At 40.6% G+C, this 23,997-nt stretch overlaps 1 protein-coding gene and 1 long non-coding RNA gene across 2 annotated transcripts in view; one reads left to right on the forward strand and one right to left on the reverse strand.

Annotated features, from left to right (window-relative positions):
- Positions 1 to 23,997, reverse strand: part of celf5a (cugbp, Elav-like family member 5a) — a 254,442-nt gene that overhangs the window by 176,122 nt on the left and 54,323 nt on the right. The gene's annotated exons all lie outside the window — the stretch shown is intronic.
- On the forward strand, positions 15,318 to 17,249 carry LOC148159924 (uncharacterized). Its single transcript, XR_015762663.1, has 4 exons — positions 15,318 to 15,672; positions 16,158 to 16,205; positions 16,308 to 16,361; positions 16,990 to 17,249. It is a non-coding gene; the product is annotated as an uncharacterized LOC148159924 (long non-coding RNA).

Below are 23,997 nucleotides of genomic sequence, written 5' to 3' on the forward strand. Positions count from 1 at the left end.
CCCTCATCTGAGACTTCCTCTAACAGATAAAGTCTGGGGATCTCTAGCCTGCTGGTCTGCTGCTAGAAATATGTTGGGTTTTTTTTGCCCACGGATTACATCAGAACAAGCAGGCAAACAGACCTATGGATGATCACAGCTCTGTCTGTTTTGGAACAACTCTGAGGTTAGGAAAGAGCCACTGTGCATGGAAGGGGTTAAGTTTTACTGAGCTTCCCAGCTTCCCATTTAGTCGCTCTGGTGGACCTCTGTGTGTAATTATTTAAAGGCCCTGTATTACAGCCTGCAACAGGAGCGAGCAGGGAGAAGGAGTCAGGGATGGATGGATGGATAGATAGATAGGTAGATAGATGGAGGGATCGGGTTCCTGCTGTGAGAAAGTAAAGTCTTTCAAGTTGGGTCCTGTGCAGAAGGCGGATGAGATGAGTATGCTACCTTCGGGTTCCCATGCTGTGAGGTTGCAACCGTCTACAGCCAACAGCTGGCTTCTGGGATCAGCCGTGGGCACGAACCAACTCCCTGTGAAATCAGAAATGAACCAACAGGAGCACCGCTGTGCACGCATGCGCACACATACGTACCGAATGTATATGTTTGTGTGAGTCAGGCGGCTAATTCTGATGCAACAACCTGGAGCTAGAATGCTCCAATGATGATAAACAAACAACATTTTGGATGGGGAGGGACAGACGCGGGCCTGAACTGACTGAGCGAGGGAGGAAATGGAGAGAGAGTGGCAAGTGCTGGGCAAATAAGACTCAGGGGCTTTTTTTTTTTTTTCCCTAACATGAGATGGTTTCGGTTCTTTTAAATGTATGTTTGAAGTTGGGGTTGAGCTGAACACAAGCTGTTTGAAAGAGCGTGATGCAAGAGTGGAGCAGAAGATGAGAGGCAGGCCGAGAGAGAGGGAGAAAGAAAGACAAGGATGGAGTGGGGATGCAGGGTGGCTGTGGGGATGTTGGGGTAGCAGAGCGAAGGGGTTCATGAGAAAAAGATGCACATGGAGAGAAATATATGGAAAGAACGCGAGGTTTTCCTGCATTACAAGAAAAGAAACGCAGGAAGAGGAACTAAAAGGGAGCCTCCAGTGGGACGAAGCAGATGCTACAGAAGAAATTGAAAACCGAAAGAAAACTAGATGGAAATTAATGAAGACACACAAGGCTAAATGGGAATGTCTGAATGGGTTTCTTCAAAGGAATACGTTATTATTATCATCATTATTATTTAAACAAAGCAAAAGAAAAAAGAAGCAGAGAGAACATCTTCCAGTGGGATAGAATCAGAATCACAAGACTTTGCCTTGATTCTGCTCTTGTGATGGAGGATTCTCAAGTGGGAAGGTCAAAATGACAATGCGTTCTTATTTATTTATTTATTTATTTTTTTCAAAGCCTTTCCACTGGCCAAGACCCACACACATGCATGGCACAGACGCACGCTCCCACCACATTTCTGCAACACTTTAATCAGAGCGTGGCATGCTCTTGGTCCAGACAAAGCCCAATCAGGGCGGTGATAATTTGGCCTCTCCTTCAATCAGCGGCGACGTAATTGCATCAGTCACAATCTCCATTTCATCTTTCATCTCTGTGTCGTAGCAGCGGACAGCAGGCAGAAGAACACTCTGAGGCTCAGACCTATCATTAAAACAGACAAGCAGCAAATCCTCGGAAAAAGCCAAGGAGAACAATACAACTAATTCTTTTCGTTTCTACAAAACCTCCCACTGGAGACCTCATAAACACGGAAGCTGGCGGTAAACAAAATCTCGTCGTTTTTCTCTTTTCCATGCCAACGCTGTGGCCTTGTCTAAAGTAACGTTTTGAAGCAATTTGAAACTACAATTATGTTCTGAGAAGAACACATCAAAAAAGAAAATCCTCACAACAAAGTACTTTGCAAAAAAAATATTTGTTGCAACTACAGACTTTATTGTGGGGGAGTTTCGTTCAGCTCAATCAATCTTCCCATCGACTTTGGCCAGCTTCTCTGTTCCTCCTGAATAAAACCGTCCCACAGGAGGATACTGCCAACATGTTTCACCAAGAGGATGCTGTGCTCAAGGTGATGTGCACAGTTAGTTTTCTCCGCATGCCGAATATTTGCTCGTAGGCCAAAAGGCCAGATTTGTGAAGTGAACTAACTGTTCTGTTCTCAGATTTTCCCACTGGAGCTGCAGATCTGCAGCCCCTCCAGAGTGCTGAGGATTTGCACTTCTGCCAGTCTCATTCTGTTTTGGACTGAAGAGTGCTCCTTGAGATGTCTAAAGTTTTAAATACTGTTTTATCTAACCATCCTATAAACTTCTCCACAACTTTATCCCTCACCTGTCTGCTGGCCCGTGCTCTTCATGACACTCTTTACTCGTTGGTGTTCTCTAGCAAACATTTGAGGTCTGCATTGAGCATCTGTGTTCATACTGTGAACTCTGTGTATGTGAACTCTGTGTATGTCTTGGCATTACCGGTCTATGCAACTCAACCGTCTCTCAGTGAACTTGGATGTGCGTCTCAGCTGCGCAGTTTGCCGGGAAAGTGTAGCCGTTGCTGACCACCTTGATTTACAGCACGAACATCGGTGCGTCAGAAGCCAATGTCAAGCAAAAGTATAGTCCAGAAAATACGCTTATCATTTTACTAATGAAGTGCCTGAACAAAAATGAATGCCACATTTCTCAGATTTTTTTGTATGAAAGCTTTTGAATAAAGTAAAAAAAATAATAATAATAATATTAAAAAGAGTTAAAATTATATGAACTTTTCTATATCACTTCCAGTTGCTGATTCATGATTATAAAATAAATTTAAGGCTCAATGAATGACAAATAGCTACTTTAAAAGAGAATAGTGGAACACGAGCGAAGGGCGACACACATTTTTTGCTTTTTATCTTTTATTTGAATTACTCAAATATATGTTTTAATGTACCATTAATGCATGTGTCATGTAATTGAAATTAGCCTGTGAATGATTAATGGTACATTTTAAAGTTTCATAGGGAACACAGGTCAAGAAGAGAAGAATCAATTATATATTAAAGATCATTTCAGACCAGCGGATGAGGACTCACGCAAGCTGCTGCAGCTTTTAGCACTTGCCATAAACATTCATCTATACTGAATAAGCTTCAAATGTTCTAACCAAAAGGTAAAACATTGCCTTTCCTGCTGCCATTTGCGCCTGGTGAAATTGGCTTTACAACGATCAACAGACTGGCTAATACAGATGTGCGAGCCGTCATGCTTAACACTTCAGAGCGAACACCAAAATTCATCTGTTCTATCTTATCTATATGTGACAAAATGCATGTAGTGCTTGCCTTTTGTTTTAAACTAAAGGATCCAAGCTGAGCCACACAGATAAAAGAAGACAGAGGGATCAATTTAGATGATCTATGAAAGTTATTAGTAATGACATTTATGAATATTTTATGGAAGATAGGGAATGTCATCATAAATTTTTATATAGGGAAATGAGGCAGGAATATAAAACAAACAGCATTAAACATTGAACATGGCCCCCATGTCAAAAGGATTGTGTCCAGAATAATGGGTGAGTTAACAAGATGGAGCGAGCAGATTAGAAAAAGAGACGACAGGCGGTTTGTCTTGGATTTCTCTGCCTCCCTGTATGGAAGGAAAGGTCAAGCCTGCGCGCCGGCCAACCATCAGGGAGGGTGCACCTCGTCGGGCTGCTCTAAGGGGACCCAGTGGTTCCTTAAAAAGTTAAGAGCAATCAGCATTTATTTGTTTATCGATTGTTTGTGTCCCCAACAGGTCTGCCGGACCTGCTAATGTGCTGTGCTCAAAAGAAAACCCAGAACAACAATTATCGTTCAATATGTCTCCGCTTGACATCATCGCGCATTTGGAGCAAATTTCACAAGCCTGGACGAAGAGAGTCAGACGGGGACAGTGGCCAGGAAAGCAACGTAACCGCATGGAGACAAGTGGACACGAGATCTGCAACTTTAAGCTACACGACTCTGACTCTGCGCGCCGCTGCCATTTCCACCTGCTCCAAATTCTACACACACACTCCATCAGCTGTGTTGGAAAAGTCTTTTCTTACCTGAAAAGCAAGTACCATTGCTGCCTGGGACGTTCAAGATTATTCCTGTCTTCTTCTTGTTTTTAGCCTGACCTTCTTCACCCTTATTTACACAACAGTGAGTGGACCGGCATCTATCCCTTTCAATAGGTACAGCCTATAAAAAGAATGCTAAAGAGTCAATCCCCGATGCCTGAGTAAAAGTAGAAATAAAGAGATATTGCTCATTTTCATTGGGCGGCACTCAAACAAAGACTGTGAAATCCCTCATAAATACAAGTAAAGGAGCTGCCATTTTTACTCCAAGAGGCAGCCCAGGCAGTACATACTGATGTCCTTGCCTCTCTTAGTGTATATCACTTTAAAGAGGCTATATTTTGCCATTGAGGGCTGACGCGAGCAGATTTTGTTGGGACTGAAGAGGCATGGAACATCTGGACAGCATTTAGGCTGTTTATAAAGACAGGAAGTCCTCTCTGACCTGTTTTTCACACTTCATTTAATGCCATGGATTGATGTCAAAACTACACGTGGGTCCCCGTTTGAGCTTCTCTGGTTCTGCAGGCTCATGTGAGGTGACATTAATATAAGGAGGAGAGGTTGCCGTAAGAGTTGAAACCAGAATTTTACATACACTCTACGAAACGACACAAAGCTGCTACTTTTGTTGTTGTTGCTTGTTTCTCAGTGTGACATAAATTCAGGCTAAATTTTTGTGCTTTACATCAGTTTGGATTAGTAAAATCCTTTAAATTTGCACCACGTCAGAAAAATGACTGAATGTTTTCTTAAAGAAAAGGTTTTTGGAATGTATTTAATTCATAAGATGACATTTCCTTAGCATTTTGTAGTATGGTCAACAAATAAACTGATTGGCTTTCTTCTGCTTCATTTCTTTCTTTACCATATCTCTACCACTCCAAGGAAACTTTAATGTCACAGCCACTAAAAATACACATTTAGTGTGGCCAACAGTCCATCCAACTGGACAAATATATTGTCAATACCCAGAGTAATAATGCATGACAGTTGTACTACAATCACATCAACTATTGCAATCATGCAGTCCTTTATGATTGCAACATTGCATGCACTGACTCACTGTGCAGCTCTATATTTAAACTGCACTGGGTCAACATTTTTGAGCATCCTAAAAGAACCTTCGCGTAATAGTTTGCTGGAGTTTTGTCCATTCCTCGCACACAATCCTGCGATTTAACATATAGAAGCAGCGTTAATCATCTTAAAAAAAAAAATTTAAAGAAAAAAAACAACACTACATTTTCCAAATTAGGAAATGTTAAGTTGTCTTATTCAATGTCTTTTTACACAGAGTATGTAAATATCTGGTTTAAACTGTAAATCCCACAAAAAAAAACAAAAAAAAAAAACAACCCACGCAGACACACCCCAAAGTCCACTCTCAACAAAAGCTCTATATTTTAGCTACACTTGACATCCCACAACTTAGCGTCTCTGGGCAGCCTAATTACTGTCCACATGCATGCGGCTCTGAAGGGCCGCGCAGCGTTGGAGCATCTTTCCCTCTGCCAGTGACAGTTGGTTTGTCAGAGGCCAGGCAGAAGAATAGCATGTGGCCAAGGGGAGGGGATTAGCATTCACATGGCACCTGTTGCCAGCCAGTGTGCCCATGCAGCCTAAAGATAATTACAGTGATTTTGTGGAGGAGTGGAGTGCAGGGGTAATTGTAGTTTTGGCGGAGCAAAAGGGAGAGGAGAGAACAGAGGACGAGGCTTTCACTATCTCACCGCCGCAGCGCTGTTGACGCCTCGTTCGTGTGTGTTTCGCATTCACACGGAACGAAACAGCTCAGAGTGAATCTGAGAAAGGCGACCGCGCGCACATGCTATAATCATAATTAAAACTTGGTTGCCATGGGAACACCTTGCTGGACATGTGTTGGGCTGCAGCCGACAAATGTTCAAAATGGTAATCAGCGAACTGCAGGATTTTCAGGACTTTTGTCTCAATTCCATGGATCTGCCATGACAAATAAATAAATACACAAGTTCTCTGCCATAAAGCAGTTGCCTCTGCTTACTCACTTAGCAAGCCTGTTGTGCCATCACTTCAGCCATTACAAATTATGTTATTTAGTAAACGTCTGCCTTGGCACCCGAGGGATTGCAGCGAGCGTGGGAGTGGGGTGTTGGATGAAGGGAACATATAATATTACATAAAGCGTTAGCACGGTGCAAAGCTTCAATGATTGGTGTTAAGGTTTTCATTACACAAAATGAGTAATTGCTTGTCATTTGGAGCTGGCATATCCCACAATCATCCTCACTTCGGTGCCATCAATCAAGCGTTTAAGTGCTGATGACTCCGCTCACATTTAAAGCAGGCCAGGCAAGCCACAATGCACTGGGGAAACTCATTGTTTGCTTCGTTACTCCTCAGAGCCTGGCTACTGTGTGTGTGTGTGTGTTCTTGTATCTTGTGAGGGCACCCTAGGTCTGTGTGTGTGTGTGTGTGTGTGTGTGTGTGTGTGTGTGTGTGTGTGTGTTTGCACAGGTGAATTAACAGGACATTTCGCCTGTATACACGCAACACTAACGGGACATTTTGAATTAGTGGGACAGTGCCGATGTCCTCATAATTCTTGCAACATAAAAATGATTGGAGGGGGTTTGAATGGATGTCAAAGGGTTAAATTCCAAAAATCAGGCAAAGTCCCCATAAGTCACAATTACAAGACATGTGTGTATAATGTGTGTATCGATTTGCGCCCCGGGTGGTAACTCTTGGTATTGCACTTGCTCATGAATAATTCACACATGTGTATCTTTTTAGACACGCTGATTGGCCAGCATATGCGGGTCCCTGTAATGAAGGTTTTTGTCAGGAAAATGTGTGTTAAATAACAATTCTCCTAAAAATATGCTACTTTATTGAATGCAAATCTGGCTAAATTAAAACACTGATTATTTTAGATGTACTAAATCTGTAACTGGCTGTTGAGTGATTCATTTCAACAAAGTTAATCTTTAATCTATGGTTTTATAGTATACTGAAGGATGTAAGAGGATTGATAATATTGAGTCTAAAAATTTCAGTGGCTTAATGGTATGGTATTACTGGCCATAGCATATTTTTGGATTGTAAATTAAATTTTGAATGATTAAAAGATAGTTGTTAATAAATATTGGGAGATTGAAAGTTAATTATCACATGCAAATGTAATAGCTTAGGTATAGGGACAAACTTTACCCAACTAAATCCTAACCTAGAGTAATGCAACTCACTAGATGTTGCAGATTTCACTAAAAAGAGACTTAGACTTGTAAGAGGTTATGTGAACATCCCTGGACAACACCTTTTTATCCATATATACAGTGAATCTGGAAAGTATTCACAACGCTTCAATTTTTCCATGTTTGGCTATGTTATAACATTTTTCCAAATTGTATTAGTCCCTTTCCTCAAGATTCATAACACAAATGCCCTATTATGACACAATGTGTGAAAAATGTGTGATTTTTGCAAACTAACTAAAAACAGAATTACTAAGAAATTAAATTTACATACATAAGTATTCACAGCCTTTTTCATGAAGCTCGAAATAGAGCTATTTTCACTGATAATTGCAGAGATTAAGTTCTACAACTTAAATAGATTCCACCTGTAATAGCCAATTCTGTTGATTTGATTAGATCTGGAAAGGCACACACCTGTCTTTATAAAGTCCCAAAATGGACAATGGATATCAGTATGCAAACACCAAGCATGAAATCAAATACATTGTCTGTAGACCTCAGAGACAGCATTGTTTTGAGGCAAAAATCTGGGGAAAGATATAAAACATTCTCCTGCTTTGAAGGCCCCAATGAGCTCAGTGGCCTCCTTCATTCATAAATGGAATCAGTTTGGAACAACTAGTACTCTGTATAGAGCTAGTTGGTTGTCTAAATTGAGTAATCAGGAGAGAAGGGCCTTAGTCAGGAAGGTAACCAAGTACCCTATGGTTACTCCAATGTTCCTCTTTTGAGAGAGGAAAACCGAGAATCTGACCCCTGGCTACAGAAACTGGCTCTTGGGATGCGAAATGTCACCTCTGGTGGGGAAGAAGCCTAAGCAGGTGTGCAAGGTTGAGAGGTTCCATCTAGAAATAGTCGGTTTCACCTTGACCCATGGCTCGGGTTCTGGAACCAGTCTCCTTGAGAGGGGTTGGACACTCTTTCTCTCTGGAGTTGCCCCCAGTGACAGGCATTTGGCCAGAGTGGACATACTTTTGTTGCCCCCCATCTCGGTGCTTACACATTGAGGTTCGTCCCAGTGAGTGAGAGGGTAGCCTCCCTCTGCTTAGAAGTGGGGGGCTGGGTCCTGACGGTTTGTGCATGTGCATGTTCAGATTACCCACCCTTTTTGGAGTCCTTTGAATGTTAATGTAGAGTGCACCTCTTGAGGACTCCCTTGTTCTGCTTGGAGACTTCAATGCTCACTTGGGCAATAACAATGAGACCTGGAGGGGCACGGTAGGAAGAAATGGATCTCCTGACCTGAACCTGATAGGTGTTCTGTTGTTGGACTTCTGTTGTTGGACTTCTGCCCTGATATCCCATATCATGAAGGTCACGGAAAGACTCCTGTTGGCCCACCTGAATAAGCTGACAAGCACATATCAGGACCCCCTGCAGTTTGCTTATTGCCATGGAGTAGGAATTTATGGTGCCATCACATACCTGCTTCATCAAACCCACTGTCATCTGGACAAAGCAGGCAGCACTTTGAGGATCATGTTCTTTGATTTCTCCAGTGCATTTAACACAATTCAGCCTGATCTGCTCTGTGAGAAACTTCAGAAGACACAGATGGAGGCCTCAACAAGGACTGTGTGTCTAACCAGGTGGTCAACAACACAGGAGCTCCACAGGGCACTGTACTCTCACCATTCATTTTCACTCTGTGCACATCATGCTTTCAGGATAAGTCTGACTTCTGTCACCTATGAAAATACTCGGCTGACTGCAGTTGTGGGATGCATCAGAGATGGACAAGAGGCTGAGTACAGAGAGCTGGTGGACTGCTTTGTGGCATGGTGTGGGGACAATTATCTCATCCTGAATGAAAATAGAACAAAGGAGATTATTGTTGATTTCCGGAGAAACAGTGTTAGATCAAGCCCCATTTCCATCATGGGAGAAGAAGTGGAGGTGGTTAAGGAAAATGGAGTAACACCTTGGTGTTCAGCTAGATAACAGACTAGACTTGAAACTCAACAGTGAAACCGTCTACAAGAAAGGACAGAGTAGACAGTATTTCTTGAGGAAGCTAAAATCCTTTAAGGTTTGCAGCAAGATCCTGCATATCTTTTATAAGTCTGTTGTTGAGAGCACCGTCTCCTCTGCTGTCATCTGTTGGGAGAGCAGCATCAGACCCAGGGACTTAAAAAGCTTAACAATTTGATAAAGAAGGCTGGTTCTGTTCTGGGGACGACTGTTAAAATTCTGAAGATGATGATCCACAGAGGAATTTTGCATAAAATCAAAAAAAGTTTTAGACAATGCTCACCATCCTGTTATTTCAAATCTGAGTCTCTTCAGCCAGACGTTTCTACAGATTGGTTGTAAAGCGGACTGCTACAGGAGATCTTTCTTGGCCACAGCCATCACAATCTATTATAACTCCTTAATTAGTTACGTCAACATTTAATTTCCGTTTTGAATAAGCAAACTACTTTTGAATTTAATTGAATAAAGACCCAATGAGATCAAGATATACACCACAGGTCACTAATAGGTGGACCCTGGTCCGCATCTAGACTAAAATGATGTCTCATGTGGACCCAAAACAAAAATGACAACCTAAAATCTTGTTGAGCACTGTCTGATTTACTGGTGCAGCTTTTACAGTATAAGCCAGTGTTTCTCAACCCTGGTCCTCACCGCCCCCACTGTCCTGCATGTTTTAGGTATTTCCCTTCTGCCACACACCTGGATTGTATCTCTGGGTGATTAACAGGCTTCTGCAGTATTGGATGGTCATGCAATCATTTGAATCAGCTGTTCTGGAATAGAGACACATCTAAAACATGCAGAGCAGGGGGGCGTGAGGACTGGGGTTGAGAAACACTGGTCTAAGCAGATTTATCCATGAAGGAAAAGTCTGTAAGGACTGATCCCCTGGCTCCAAAGGGCTACTGTCCTCAAAGCTTTCCCAGCTCTGAGGTAAGTAGGTAAATCTTAAATCTTAGTAGGTAAATCTTAATTATGTTTGGCTCCACACACGTGACACGTGAGTCAGCTTTCTCTACAATGAATATTATAGAAACAAAATATTGTTCCTGGCTCACCAATGAGCACATCCACATACATGAGACTGGTTCTGACATCACTCAAGCACAGGTTAAAATTATGGCATGACAAGCAAGCACTCACTTCTGTCACTGAAAGCAAAAGAAATAAGTGATCTAAGTCTAAAAATGTTCAGTTATTAAATCTGTTCATTTTTAAATAGTTTAAGTCCAGATGGTAAACAAAAATATAAAGCTTTCTTCAATTTGTTTTTCTGAGGTTAGTCACTTGTAAACAAGTTTTCTTGTTTCACCTATGTTCTTCTTTTGACTTGACATCCTACTTTTACTCAGTGATTGAGACATACATGTTCAACTCCCTGTTTCATGACAATAAATATTGTCAAAAGGTACTCGAATAAGACTGAATTCATTTAATTTGAAAAGCAAATCAAGTCATGCAGATGCTGAAACAACTACCTAGCTAAGTTTTTTTAAGTATATATATATATATAGTTCCCTTCTCACCCTCCGCGGGTGGTCTTCTTCATCCTCTGAGCTCGGGTCCTCTACCAGAGGCCTGGGAGGTCGAGGGTTCTGCGCAGTATCTTGGCTGTGCCTAGAACTGCACATTTCTGGACTAAGATGTCTGATGTCATTCCTGGGATCTGTTTTAGCCACTGCTCCAGTTTGGGGGTGACTGCCCCGAGGGCCCTGATGACCACTGGCACCACTGTGGTCTTCACCTTCCAGGCCTTCTCCAGTTCCTCTCTGAGGCCCTGGTATTTCTCCAATTTCTCGTGCTCCTTTTTCCTGATGTTGTAGTCATTTGGTATTGCTACATCCACCACAACGGCTTTCCTCTGTTCTTTATCCACCACCACAATGTCCGGTTGGTTCGCCATTGCCATCTTGTCTGTCTGGATCTGGAAGTCCCACAGGATCTTAGCTCGGTCATTCTCCACCACTTTTGGGGTTGTTCCCCATTTTGATCTCGGGGCTTCCAGTCCATATTCTGCACAGATGTTTCTGTACACTATGCCCGCCACTTGGTTATGTCGTTCCATGTACACTTTCCCTGCCATATATATATATATATATATATATATATATATATATATATATATATATATATATATATATATATATATATATTACTTCAGACCTTGGCATCATGAAATATTGCTAAGATATCATAAATTGAATACCCCTGATATACACAATTGCACATACTATATAACTGATCACTATGGAAATGACATCTGTAATAATTTTGGAAATCACTGTCATGAAGGTCCCAGGTAGTGGATAAATAATTATTCTATCACAAAATCTAGTGGATGATTTGTTCATCAAAGAACACCAAATTGGAGAGAGGAAAAGGGGTGGAGCCTTAATCCCTCCCCACCTGTCATTTTCCTCCCAAGACTGATGTTGCACTCTCTGCGAGGATACACAATTATACTGCACTGGAACTCAGATGGATGTGGAGAAGTATGCAGGTAAGTCTTTGTTAAAGTGCTTTGAACATAAGCAAGGTTAGCAAACTTTTACTGATATTTGCAATGTGACCAACATATATTTTCATGCAGCACTTGCTAATTAAGCTAATGAGCAAAAGCTAGCTTGTGTTGAGAACAGGTGACCACTTAGAACAAGGTTTAAACACTCCATGTGTTAAATGGAATGACCATTTAAAAACAGGAATTTGAATGTTACATTTGTGTTCAAACTGACTAGATGTCGACTAGAAACAAAAACAGCAACATGGGCTAATGGCTGCTGACTTCAGTTATGATGTTAGCATGTGCAGCTAACCTTGTCTACTGTTAAACATTTTCGTTTTATAAAGTAGTGCTTTCTAAATATTTTGTAGATGTTATTGTTGGCTAAGTTAAACAGATATGAAAATATGAAACATTAGCTGCAACTGAGGTTAAGAGAAGTGCAGCCCTATGTTAATTTTCATGATTGTGATAAGAACACAATGCAGTAAAAAAAAAACTAAAAAAAAACTGTGAGTAATGAATAAGTGCATGTATTCAGGAAGGAACATCAGACAACAAATAGTGTGAAGTTGTTCCCCATTCAGTCCCTTTTTTATTAAATCAAAGAGGAGTTTTGTTATGCTTAATTGTCAACCATGGTACTAAGGGCCCACTGTCCTGTATATTTTCCTGCAACTTTTAGATATCTGTCTTTTTCAGCATACCTGTCTCCAATATAAGCACAGTATAGCTTGTTTACATACTAGTGAGGACATTTCACCATGTATTTTAAGAATACTCCTAAGGTACCTGCTCGAGGCAGTCAAAGCAATGGTTATTCCTGTCAAGGCACAGCATTTCTAAGACTGTGTATATATAACCAGAAGAGTAATATTGTTTTCTGTCACTAGGACCTTGTTTAAAATACTTTGGCCAATTGGCTTACCTATCATTGCATTAGCTCTATATATAGTGTTACTGTATCTTGAAGTTAATATTAAATGAATCTTAATGACTCGTTTGCTGTCTTCTCCACAGGTTTCTGCCCGCTCTGAAAAAAATGTAAGAGAAGAACCAATGGGATCACTACCCTCGTCTCGTGAACCGCAGGTGAACAGCTGTCCAACTTGGAAATTTTTGTAATTTTTCTCACGTGTATTTTGGTGGACATGGGTTTTTGGGAGAGTAGACACAGTCCCAGCAATGCTTGTTCCTGTCAGGGGACAGCATTATGAGGACTGTGTGTAGATGACCCGAAGAGTAGTATTGTTGGCATTCATTGGAACATGTGTGTTTGAGAGCATAGACACAGTCCCAGCAATGCTTGTTCCTGTCAGGGGACAGCATTATGAGGACTGTGTGTAGATGACCCAAAGAGTAATATTGTTGGCATTCATTGGAACATGTGTGTTTGAGAGCATAGACACAGTACCAGCAATGCTTGTTCCTGTCAGGGGACAGCATTATGAGGACTGTGTGTAGATGACCCGAAGAGTAATAATGTTGGCAATCACTGGGACCTTGCTTAAAATACAATTGCCAAACAATTTGCCTAGCTTTACCGTAGCTCTTTATAGAGTGTTACTCTATGGTGTTCTACGTTGAAGTTCATTTTAAATGAATCTTAATGACTCGTTTGTTGTCTTCTCCACAGGTTTCTGCTCACTCTGACAAAACTGTAGGTGATGAAATGATGGGATCACTATCCTTGTTTCCTGAAACCCAGGTGAACAGCTTTCTGTCTTGGAAATCTTTCTAATTTTTCTGATAGGTATTTTAGTGGACATGGGTTTTTGGGAGAGTAGACACAGTCCCAGCAATGCTTGTTTGTGTCAGGGGACAGCATTATGAGGACTGTGTGTAGAAGACCCAAAGAGTAATATTGTTGGGAATCATTGGGTCATGGGTGTTTGAGAGCATAGACACAGTCCCAGCAATGCCTGTTCCTGTCAGGGGACAGCATTATGAGGACTGTGTGTAGATGACCCAAAGAGTAATATTGTTGGCAATCACTGGGTCATGGGTGTTTGAGAGCATAGACACAGTCCCAGCAATGCTTGTTCCTGTCAGGGGACAGCATTATGAGGACTGTGTGTAGATGACCCGAAGAGTAATATTGTTGGCGATCACTAGGACTTTGCTTAAAATACTATTGCCAAACAATTTGTCTAGCTTTACCATAGCTCTTTATACTGTTATACTCTATGGTGTTCTACCTTGAAGTACATTTTAAATGAATCTTAATGACTCGTTTGTTGTCTTCTCCACAGGTTTCTGCTCACTCTGACAAAACCGTAGGTGATGAACTGCTGGGATCACTATCTCTGTTTCCTGAAACGCAGGTGAACAGTTTTCTGTCTTGGAAATTTTTCAAATTTTTCTGACAGGTATTTTAGTGGACATGGGTTTTTGGGAGAGTAGACACAGTCCCAGCAATGCTTGTTCCTGTCAGGGGACAGCGTTATGAGGACTGTGTGTAGATGACCCGAAGAGTAATATTGTTGGCAATCACTACGACCTTGCTTAAAAGACTATTGCCAAACAATTTGCATAGCTTTACCGTAGCTCTTTATAGAGTGTTACTCTATGGTGTTCTACGTTGAAGTTAACTTTAAACAAATCTTAATGACTCGTTTGTTGTCTTCTCCACAGGTTTCTGCTCACTCTGACAAAACCGTAGGTGATGAACTGCTGGGATCACTATCCCCGTTTCCTGAAATGCAGGTGAACAGTTTTCTGTCTTGGAAATCTTTCAAATTTTTCTGACAGGTATTTTAGTGGACATGGGTTTTTGGGAGAGTAGACACAGTCCCAGCAATGCTTGTTCCTGTCAGGGGACAGCATTAAGAGGACTGTGTGTAGATGACCCGAAGAGCAATATTGTTGGCAATCACTACGACCTTGCTTAAAAGACTATTGCCAAACAATTTGCCTAGCTTTACCGTAGCTCTTTATAGAGTGTTACTCTATGGTGTTCTACGTTGAAGTTAATTTTAAACGAATCTTAATGACTCGTTTGCTGTCTTCTCCACAGGTTTCTGCTCACTCTGACAAAACTGTAGGTGATAAACCGATGGGATCACTATCTTCGTTTCCTGAAACCCAGGTGAACAGCTTTCTGTCTTGGAAATCTTTCTAATTTTCTGATAGGTATTTTAGTGGACATTGGTTTTTGGGGGAGTAGACAGTCCCAGCAATGCTTGTTCCTGTCAGGGTACAGCATTATGAGGACTGTGTGTAGATGACCCGAAGAGTAATATTGTTGAGTAATATTGTTGGCGATCACTAGGACTTTGCTTAAAATACTATTGCCAAACAATTTGTCTAGCTTTACCGTAGCTCTTTATACTGTGATACTCTATGGTGTTCTACCTTGAAGTACATTTTAAATGAATCTTAATGACTCGTTTGTTGTCTTCTCCACAGGTTTCTGCTCACTCTGACAAAACCGTAGGTGATGAACTGCTGGGATCACTATCCCCGTTTCCTGAAATGCAGGTGAACAGTTTTCTGTCTTGGAAATCTTTCAAATTTTTCTGACAGGTATTTTAGTGGACATGGGTTTTTGGGAGAGTAGACACAGTCCCAGCAATGCTTGTTCCTGTCAGGGGACAGCATTAAGAGGACTGTGTGTAGATGACCCGAAGAGTAATATTGTTGGCAATCACTACGACCTTGCTTAAAAGACTATTGCCAAACAATTTGCCTAGCTTTACCGTAGCTCTTTATAGAGTGTTACTCTATGGTGTTCTACGTTGAAGTTAATTTTAAATGAATCTTAATGACTCGTTTGCTGTCTTCTCCACAGGTTTCTGCTCACTCTGACAAAACTGTATGTGATAAACCGATGGGATCACTATCTTCATTTCCTGAAACCCAGGTGAACAGCTTTCTGACTTGGAAATCTTTCTAATTTTTCTGACAGGGATTTTAGTGGACATGGGTTTTTGGGAGAGTAGACACAGTCCCAGCAATGCTTGTTCCTGTCAGGGGACAGCATTATGAGGGCTGTGTGTAGATGACCCATAGAGTAATATTGCTGGCAATCATTGGGACTTTGTTTTAAATACTATTCCCAAACAACTAGCCTAGCTTTACCATAGCTCTATATACAGTTTTACTCGAAAGTGTTCTACCATGGTGTTAATTCTAAATTAATGTTTTTAAAAGCTGTCAGATACAGTATAAGATATGACTACCTTAACAACCCTCCCCCTCCTCCTGATTAATAATTTATTTTCAATAATTTAACATAGTAATCATTGCACAATATAATAATGTTCTTTAATTTTGGCTAAAGGTTAGGTTTCTGTGCAGTTAAGACTAATATAACAGACAACTTGTTTTGTATCTCTAATTTGACAGGATGCAGAAAACCTCAATCTCCTGTTGAATTACATGGGAACTCTTCTGGTATGACTTACTTCAATTAACCTTTCATTGGTCATTTAGTAACTGATTTGAAATTTTGTATCTTTTATTTTGTTGGCCTGAAGTATTACTAATGTATTGCAGGAAAGGGAAAGGAGATTATTCCACCAACTGAAAAACCCTCAGAACCCCAAGATGGTATGGCTGTCTTCCTATTCATGGTGGTTCTTTACTTAGTGGTAAGGTTTAGAGATTCTGACTTAAGGCTCATCATAACATGTTACAAGAATTGAGTATTATCCTTAGCTTTAAAAAGCACAGTAAGAAACATGCAGAGAAGTGGTTGGGTCTGTGCAATTTTTAAAAAATAAGGCTGAAACAATCTTACAAAGTTAGTTGCTGATTATGAACAAGTAATACACTGCTTAAACACAGAATCGACAGGACAGAATATGAATCATGACAAGCATGACCTTGTTCTGTAACAGGTAATAAAGCTTGCAGTGTAATATAAAATGAAGCTTTGAGTGATAGTTTATATTTGACACACCAGGGTTGTAGCTTCTTGATTTCTATGTGTAATAAATGCACTGTTTCACAACTTGGTAATCAATTTAATAATAATAAAAAAATTGGAGAAAAATAATTTTAGGTGGATACATATTTAATTCATTGCACGTTGAGAAATCAAATTGTCAAAGGGTTCTCTTCAATGGACACAATAAACAGAACTGGAATGTAAAACTTTATCACAAGCATACTTTTATAGCACACTCCCACATATGATTTATATTTTAAAAAGTAAAATTGTCTCTCTTGTTTGTAGATTATCCTGAAAAGGACCATCCTCAGAGAAATCAAAAATGGCCCTGGTCTCCTACAGAAATTGCAGCGGTGTTGAAACAGATTTGTTTGCTTCTGAATCTGTTTAAGTAGGATTTTTTGTTTTGTTTGAGTCATGTGTATTGTGTGGTATCTAGAAGAACTTGGGTTTAAAGGTTTTAGTCAAACTGTTTTGAAAAACTAAGCTTGATAAGAGCCTGTGTTTTGGTTTGCTCCAAAAAATAAAAATTGCAATAAAAACAATGTTGTTTTTATTCCATTATACATTTTAATTTGTATAGATCTAAACATTACCCCATTGGTAATGAACAAGGGAAATCAATTGGTGACCATATTTCTATTTGATCATTATTTTTTTCATATTTGGACTGAGATTTTTGTAGTCCATACCTGTGTTCATGACAAATGAACACTACCATTATTGCAGGGTGTGAATTAATCCATTTGATGTTCATTTGGGTACTTTAATATATTTTAGGGACATTCTATGAAGTCTTATTTTAAATGTCCTTGCAATTCTCATTGGTGCTTATAATATACTGTTATGTCAGGGGCGTGGCTTATCTATCTAATTATCAATGTCCTGTTAATGTTGCATAAAGTCAGGTCATTATATTTAGAGTTCTGTAGTGTGTATACACAATTTTAACTGAGATCTTAGTTGAGTGGCTCATAAAAGATTTTTTGACACATTCAGCCAGTCTGTAGAACAAGTGAAAAGGGGTGCTCCCATAATTCACCACTGTGACTGGTTCGGAAAAATTGTCCTTATAGTTCACCGGCACCTGTATAGGTGTGTGTGTGTGTGTGTGTGTGTGTGTGTGTGTGTGTTTATTTCAGAGAACTAATGTGTGTGTTTGAGCAGAAACAACGTAGGGATATGGCCTTGCTTCTTTAAGTAGCACTTGATTCCACAGTTTGTGACACACCAGGAACCCGGTAAGAAGAAGCTTACATAGTGTACCTGTGCACAGTTTAATTTATTCAGGGTTGGGCGGTGAGATTTCTATGTCCCTGTTTTCGGATTTTTTTTTTTTTTGTGAGTGAAAAAAAATCTGTTTTAAATTCATAGCAATTCATTTACTCAATGTTAAGGATGAATGCTGTACATTACTTCTTTAGGCCTTCCGCAAGAATGTCCTGTGTTCAAATTCCCATCTTCCTGTGTGGACTTCGTTCTCCCTCACACATCCATGCATCATCTCTCACAGTCCAAACACGAGATTAATTTGAGATTAATATTTGCAACACTGATTCTTTATGGCTTTTTTTAACCAATTAAATAATTTTGCCAGCCTTCTATGGGCACGATACTAGTAAAATGCTACTAGTTGCCAAGTTATTGCAATCTCCCACTTCAACTTTGAATCCCTGCAGCTCCTCCAGAGTTACAATGGGTCTTGTAGATTCTCCTCTAGTCAATGGTCTCCTCAATATTATCTCTGATCTGTCTTGGTGTTTTTTTTCCTCTTTTCGGTCTTCATAATGCTGTATGTTCACTATTGTGAGTTCAGTAAGCCGCTAAGGCTTTATAAATTGTGCTTTTATCCTTATATGAGGTCACACACACAGGGACTCTAACATTTTGTCAGTTTATGTCAAAATTTACTGCACTGGATTTTATTTATACTTCAGGGGACTGAAAACAAATGGCAAACAGATTTTTTTTTTAATTTAAATACCATTTCAGCTTTGCGTCAGCCTCACAAATTTTGATCTGGTATTTTTGTTGTACGAAAATAGCAGGGAGGTAGAGTTTGTTTGGTCTGCGGTTCTATAGTTAAACCAGAAATGTGTCCAATATAGCTCAGTAACATCAGAGTAGTTGGGAGTCATCACTGCTTATAACCCTCTTTATGGAGGACAGCGGGCAAACAGCTGCTCACTCCCCACAACACACTTCCACTCACCGGTCTTCGCCCCGATGTGGACAAGAATGGCAGAGGGGAGAGCAGGACAGCAGATGAGGGAAAAGGGATGGTGAGTGGAGAGATGGAGGCACACCATGCCAGTCAACCAAATGATTTACTCAGTAAAGTAAAACTCAAGTGGAACAACAGCTAAGTCTCCAGTCGAGCCTGAGCCATCATCTCTGTCTCTCCCCTCCCTTCTCATCTCTTTCCCTCATCCCCTCTTTGCTCCCAATTCCTACCAAATCTCAAGCTTGGTTTGACAGCAATAAAGTGTGCTGCTCAGGCAGGGAGAGCAAGTAATATACCTTTTTCATACAGATGATTTTTGCCAGAAGGCAGATGAAAAATATAGTGCGCAAAACGACGGCAAAGAAACGAGTCGCAAACTACACAGAAAGGCAGATGGATGGACAAACGGGTCTTACACAACAACACATTAAATATTTCAAGATGGTATTAGTATACGGTTAGGCACATGAATGTTTGATTTTGTAGTCTAGACTTTTAAGGAATGTACACCGTCATCGGGCCGCATTTTGTTGTCGAGCCAAAATTGCAGCTATTTTGCAATAAGCAGCTGTCAGCATCGCTGTGGTGAGTGGAAGATGGTCCTCCTTGTTTATCTGCGGTGCGGTAGCCCCATGTTGAGGGAAGACTGAAAAGTGTCCTCCCACTGCAAGAGCGATAGATTGATGGGTCGACAGACAGGCAGCGTGAAACTGAGCTAAAGCCCAGGGCCAGGCCGAAGTAGGAGAGGCATTCGTAGCCAACGCAGGGCCAAAGCCGATGCTGTGAGAGATCAATAGCTTAATGGAATTAGCTTGCCTTTAAAACATGGCTGCCAATCATATTTACTGAAAGCTGTTTATGTTTGCTGTGAAGCTTCACTCAATATTCAAAGGAGAAAATCTGAGGAGACCAAGAGGGGGGGAAACAAAGCCGCCATTTGGTGCTCTCGCGTAGCAGGAGCTTTCTTACAGATATCTAGTTCTTGCTCTCACATTTTCTTTGTGGAAGCAAGACATGCAACATCGCATTTTAAATTGCTCAAGTCAGTATCCTCCAAAAATGTGTACGTTTTTAAAGAGGCAGCATTATTATGTGTTTCCCAACCACAGAGTATCGAGTATCCGTTACCTTCATTTGTTATGAAATGTACATACCAAATATGACTTAAAAGAAATTAGAGTCATGCATGAACAAAATCAAAATAAGACTCCTTGTATGTTTCTGAAGAGGGAATAACATCATAGCATGAAATAAAGCTCATAAAAGTTGATTTTACACAACACTGCCCCTTTAACAAACCAGCTGGGCTAAAGAAAGAAATATGTAAACTATGCAAGTTTTCACTATTCAGAGACAAGAATCAGATTTGCGATGAAAAGAATGCCACAAGATGTCACTATATCCTTCACACAGGTCTCATAACACAAGCTGCGATAAGTTCCTAAACTAATAAAAACAGTTGCATGGTCTGCGGATACTTATGACTCAAACTTTTTTTCTTTTTCTTCAGTAAATGTAAAACTTTTGTTTCCCATATTTTCATCCAACTCCTCTGTGTCTGGACTTACTTTTTACATGAGTGCAATTGTAAATATGAATTGCTCTGACATGCTCTCTTTGGCAAGAACCAGCAGGTCTAATTACCTCTTTGATACATCTAAATAGTTAATTCCTCTTATGTGTGAATAAGGCCAGCAGAGAGGTGACACATCAAGACTTGCATTTTGCACATAAATAAATCCTTCGGCACCATCTCACTGAGGCACACGGAAAAAGCCAAGCTCGCCACAGGAATGGCGGGTGCGGCAAGCGATTAAGGGCACAGAACAGATGCCCACCTGCTCCCCCTGAACCTGGCCATGCCTCAGCTTTGCCCGGGTGCCTAGGTTTGCCCCTGGGTGCCTTAATACACTGTTTCCATCTGTTGCCTGGAAAGCGAAGGGCAGAGATGTCCAAGTGCATGGGCATTAGCTGCCTCCGTTCTCTGTCCACCCTCCTCCTCCTCCTCCTGCGAAGCCTGCCATCTATGTAGCATCCACCTACCAATCTGCTGTGAAAAGAAAATTGTACATTATTGGAACAACACAATGTCTGAATCTTCCTTTCAAGCCGTCACGCCAACAAAGCAGAGGCTCCAGCTTTCAACTGACAGAGCAGCTCTGTACATTTAGCATAATGATGGCTGTGAGCAAAGAGATGAAGAATGCGGGCCCAGCGTGTCTCCTTTGATTTAGCTCAATCTCATCCACTTATCAAAGTAAGGCCTGTATTTGCACACAGAACAAAACAGCAGCAGGATGAAAAAAGGGTCAACTCATGTTGAGAGAGCAGGATGTTTACAGATGGGACAAAGCATTAATAAGTGCATATACATGAACTGCCTGTCAATCAAACAACACTGATTCTGGATTTTTGCTCCCCTCTTCCTTACTCAAGAATTAAATGATTATTATCAGAACAAAGCCCGCCTTTATTCTAATTACCTTGTAAATAAACTAGCTTGTCATTACTTTTCAAACCAATTATAGGCTGCCTAATGGAAGTGCTTAATTAGGAGACACTTTAGCAGGGAAAAAAAAGAAAGGGTGGGGAGGGGGGAGAAAATGAATGAATAGAAACAAAAGCACAAACGCTGGTAAGGGAGGGACTGCATTTACCATGCAATTATACAGACATCAGATGTTGGTTTTTGTTTCTTTTTTGTTTTTACTGTTGTTGTTTTTTTTTTTCCTTTTTTTTGGCTTTCCGGCTTGGTTTTGCAGGAGCACCACAATAGAGGTTAAACCCCTCTCTCTCCTTTTTTTCTTTCTGTTAAGCGGGCAGCTGACAATGGAGCGCTCAGCAGGCGGCTGCGTGGACCCCTAATAGTGGTGTGGCAGCCATGAACCTCACAGCTGGATGACAGGAAACAGCAGAATAGCACGATGGCCAGCCCACCCGTCCCCAACAATGCCTCACATCTTTGCTGCACAATAGCCATCTACATAACTCTAATCCACCCTCGTCAGCAGCCCATTATTAGCATTATTCATACTGATCCAATCAACGCTGATCTGTGACCAGCTGGATTGGAAACTCAGAAATAAGATCTTTTTTTTTTGGTAAAAGTGAAGGCACTATATGCAAGCACCAGGCCACAGTAATAACTCCTGAGTGAAGATGGTTATTCTCAGTATTAGTGAGATGAAGTCATTTAGAAGTAAGCTTTCTAAATGTTGAGACCTGGCTGTGATTTATTCAGAAATAAAGAAACTGACTTGTAGACTTAGATTTCCAACCATCTGTATTAGACACAGGAGACTTAATAAAATAAAATAAAATAAAATAAAAAAACTCTATAAATAATTTCAGGATTAATAAACAAAAATCTTTAACTCTATCAGTGTATTCTTTGAGTCTCCTTTAACATTACAAAAGAGGAGTGCTGGGATTATGAAAAAAGAAAGAATCTGTATTGCTAAGCACAGTTAGGTTGTTTTATATTAACATCTTTCCCACTTCATTATTCCTATCTACATAATCATCACTTACAGTTACCAGCACGTTAAGACTCACTTTATTTACCGAGCAGATGGCAACATAGAAGAAGAGAAAGCGAGAGAGAGATTTTTTTTTTTTAAAGCAGGTTTAGAATTGACTAAAATCGCTACCAGGATGTCAAAAAGCATTTACTGGAAATCAGCCACAAAATTCCAAAAGCCGCATCTATTTTCTCTTTTTTTGCGTTCACAGTTTATCAAGGTGCCTTCATTTTCTGAAGTCTTTCAGAAATGACAGACGTCAGAAAGTCCAACAAAACTATATTTGTTGTGTCATATAAACCTGTTTGTTTTTTGGTTATTAAAGGCCCTTTTCTTCTTTTCACTGATCGTCAGGACGCCATTGCGACTATTGAAACCTATTTTCTTCGACAGCCAGCTTTGGGAGCAGGAAGCTGAACCTCTGTCATCTGCAAATAATCTTCCAGCCCTCGGAGGTACCACTGGAAACCGTTCAGCATTTTTATGAAATTAGCCCAGAAACATGGCAGGATGTAAGTGAATATACATTTAATATGATGGGTACAAAATGCAATACGACACCACATTCTTATTTGTTGGTGGGCTCGGATGTGGAAGAAATAAAATCACGAGCGTGCCTGTTAGCTGTGACACATATTCCCCCATTACAGAGACGCTCGGACTAAGTGTGAAACACATTAGGGCAGAAAGACGAAAACAGCTGTAACGATCTCCAAGCTGACAGGAGTGTTGGCCTATTCCACGGAGAGGGGGATGGAAAAAAACTTTCTCCAATGGAGGTGTTACCAACCACAGTACATCTCACCGGTTCAGGGGTTCAGGGAGGGGAGGGGGAGGTGATCACAGTGATGTTAAGACCTAAGAGAGATCTGTACTAACTGAGATTAGACACTTGTCATTCACAGTAAAGCAGAGATGGCAGGATTGAGAGGTGATGGGTGGAGAAACGGCCTTGACGGTGGCAGGAGTGTTATACTGGTGTTCTCGGTTTAATATAAGAATTCTGCCAGTATAATTGCATTTCAGCCCTTATCCTCTGCTGCATCGGGCCTCGTTTGGCGACAGTTTCGGGTGCTTTATCTGCCGCCATTCTCTCCCTATCCGGACTCAATCAAATTTGCTCCGGCTAGCAAGGGACAGAGAAGGGAGGAATACTGCAACGATAAGGGTTGGGTCTAGTTTTTTTTTTTCTTCTTCTTTTTTTTATGTGGGAGGATTTTTTTTTCTCCATTTTTTTTTGAAATGAACAGTTTTCTTGGCATGCTTATCTTGCTTTCATTAGTGGGCTGTCATAGTGCTAAGGCAGCCACAGAGTAAGGCAGGAGTGAAACAAGCAGACAGGCTGTTAAAGTAGAACAGAGTCATGGAGGTAAGATTGGAAGTGGGAAAAGATGGAAGGAGGATAACTTGGGACCTATAAGAACGTATCAAGAATATCTCACTAATTGAAGCAAGCCCAAACAGGCAACATTAAACTTCTAAAAACACATCAAATCAGTATGAGTTGTATTTACCACTTGGGAAACTTTCACTTTTTAATAACATCTA

This window comes from Poecilia mexicana, unplaced genomic scaffold (genome assembly GCF_051168715.1).
Source record: "Poecilia mexicana isolate PSO_F unplaced genomic scaffold, ASM5116871v1 scaffold_4, whole genome shotgun sequence".
NCBI classification, from domain to species: Eukaryota; Metazoa; Chordata; class Actinopteri; order Cyprinodontiformes; family Poeciliidae; genus Poecilia; species Poecilia mexicana.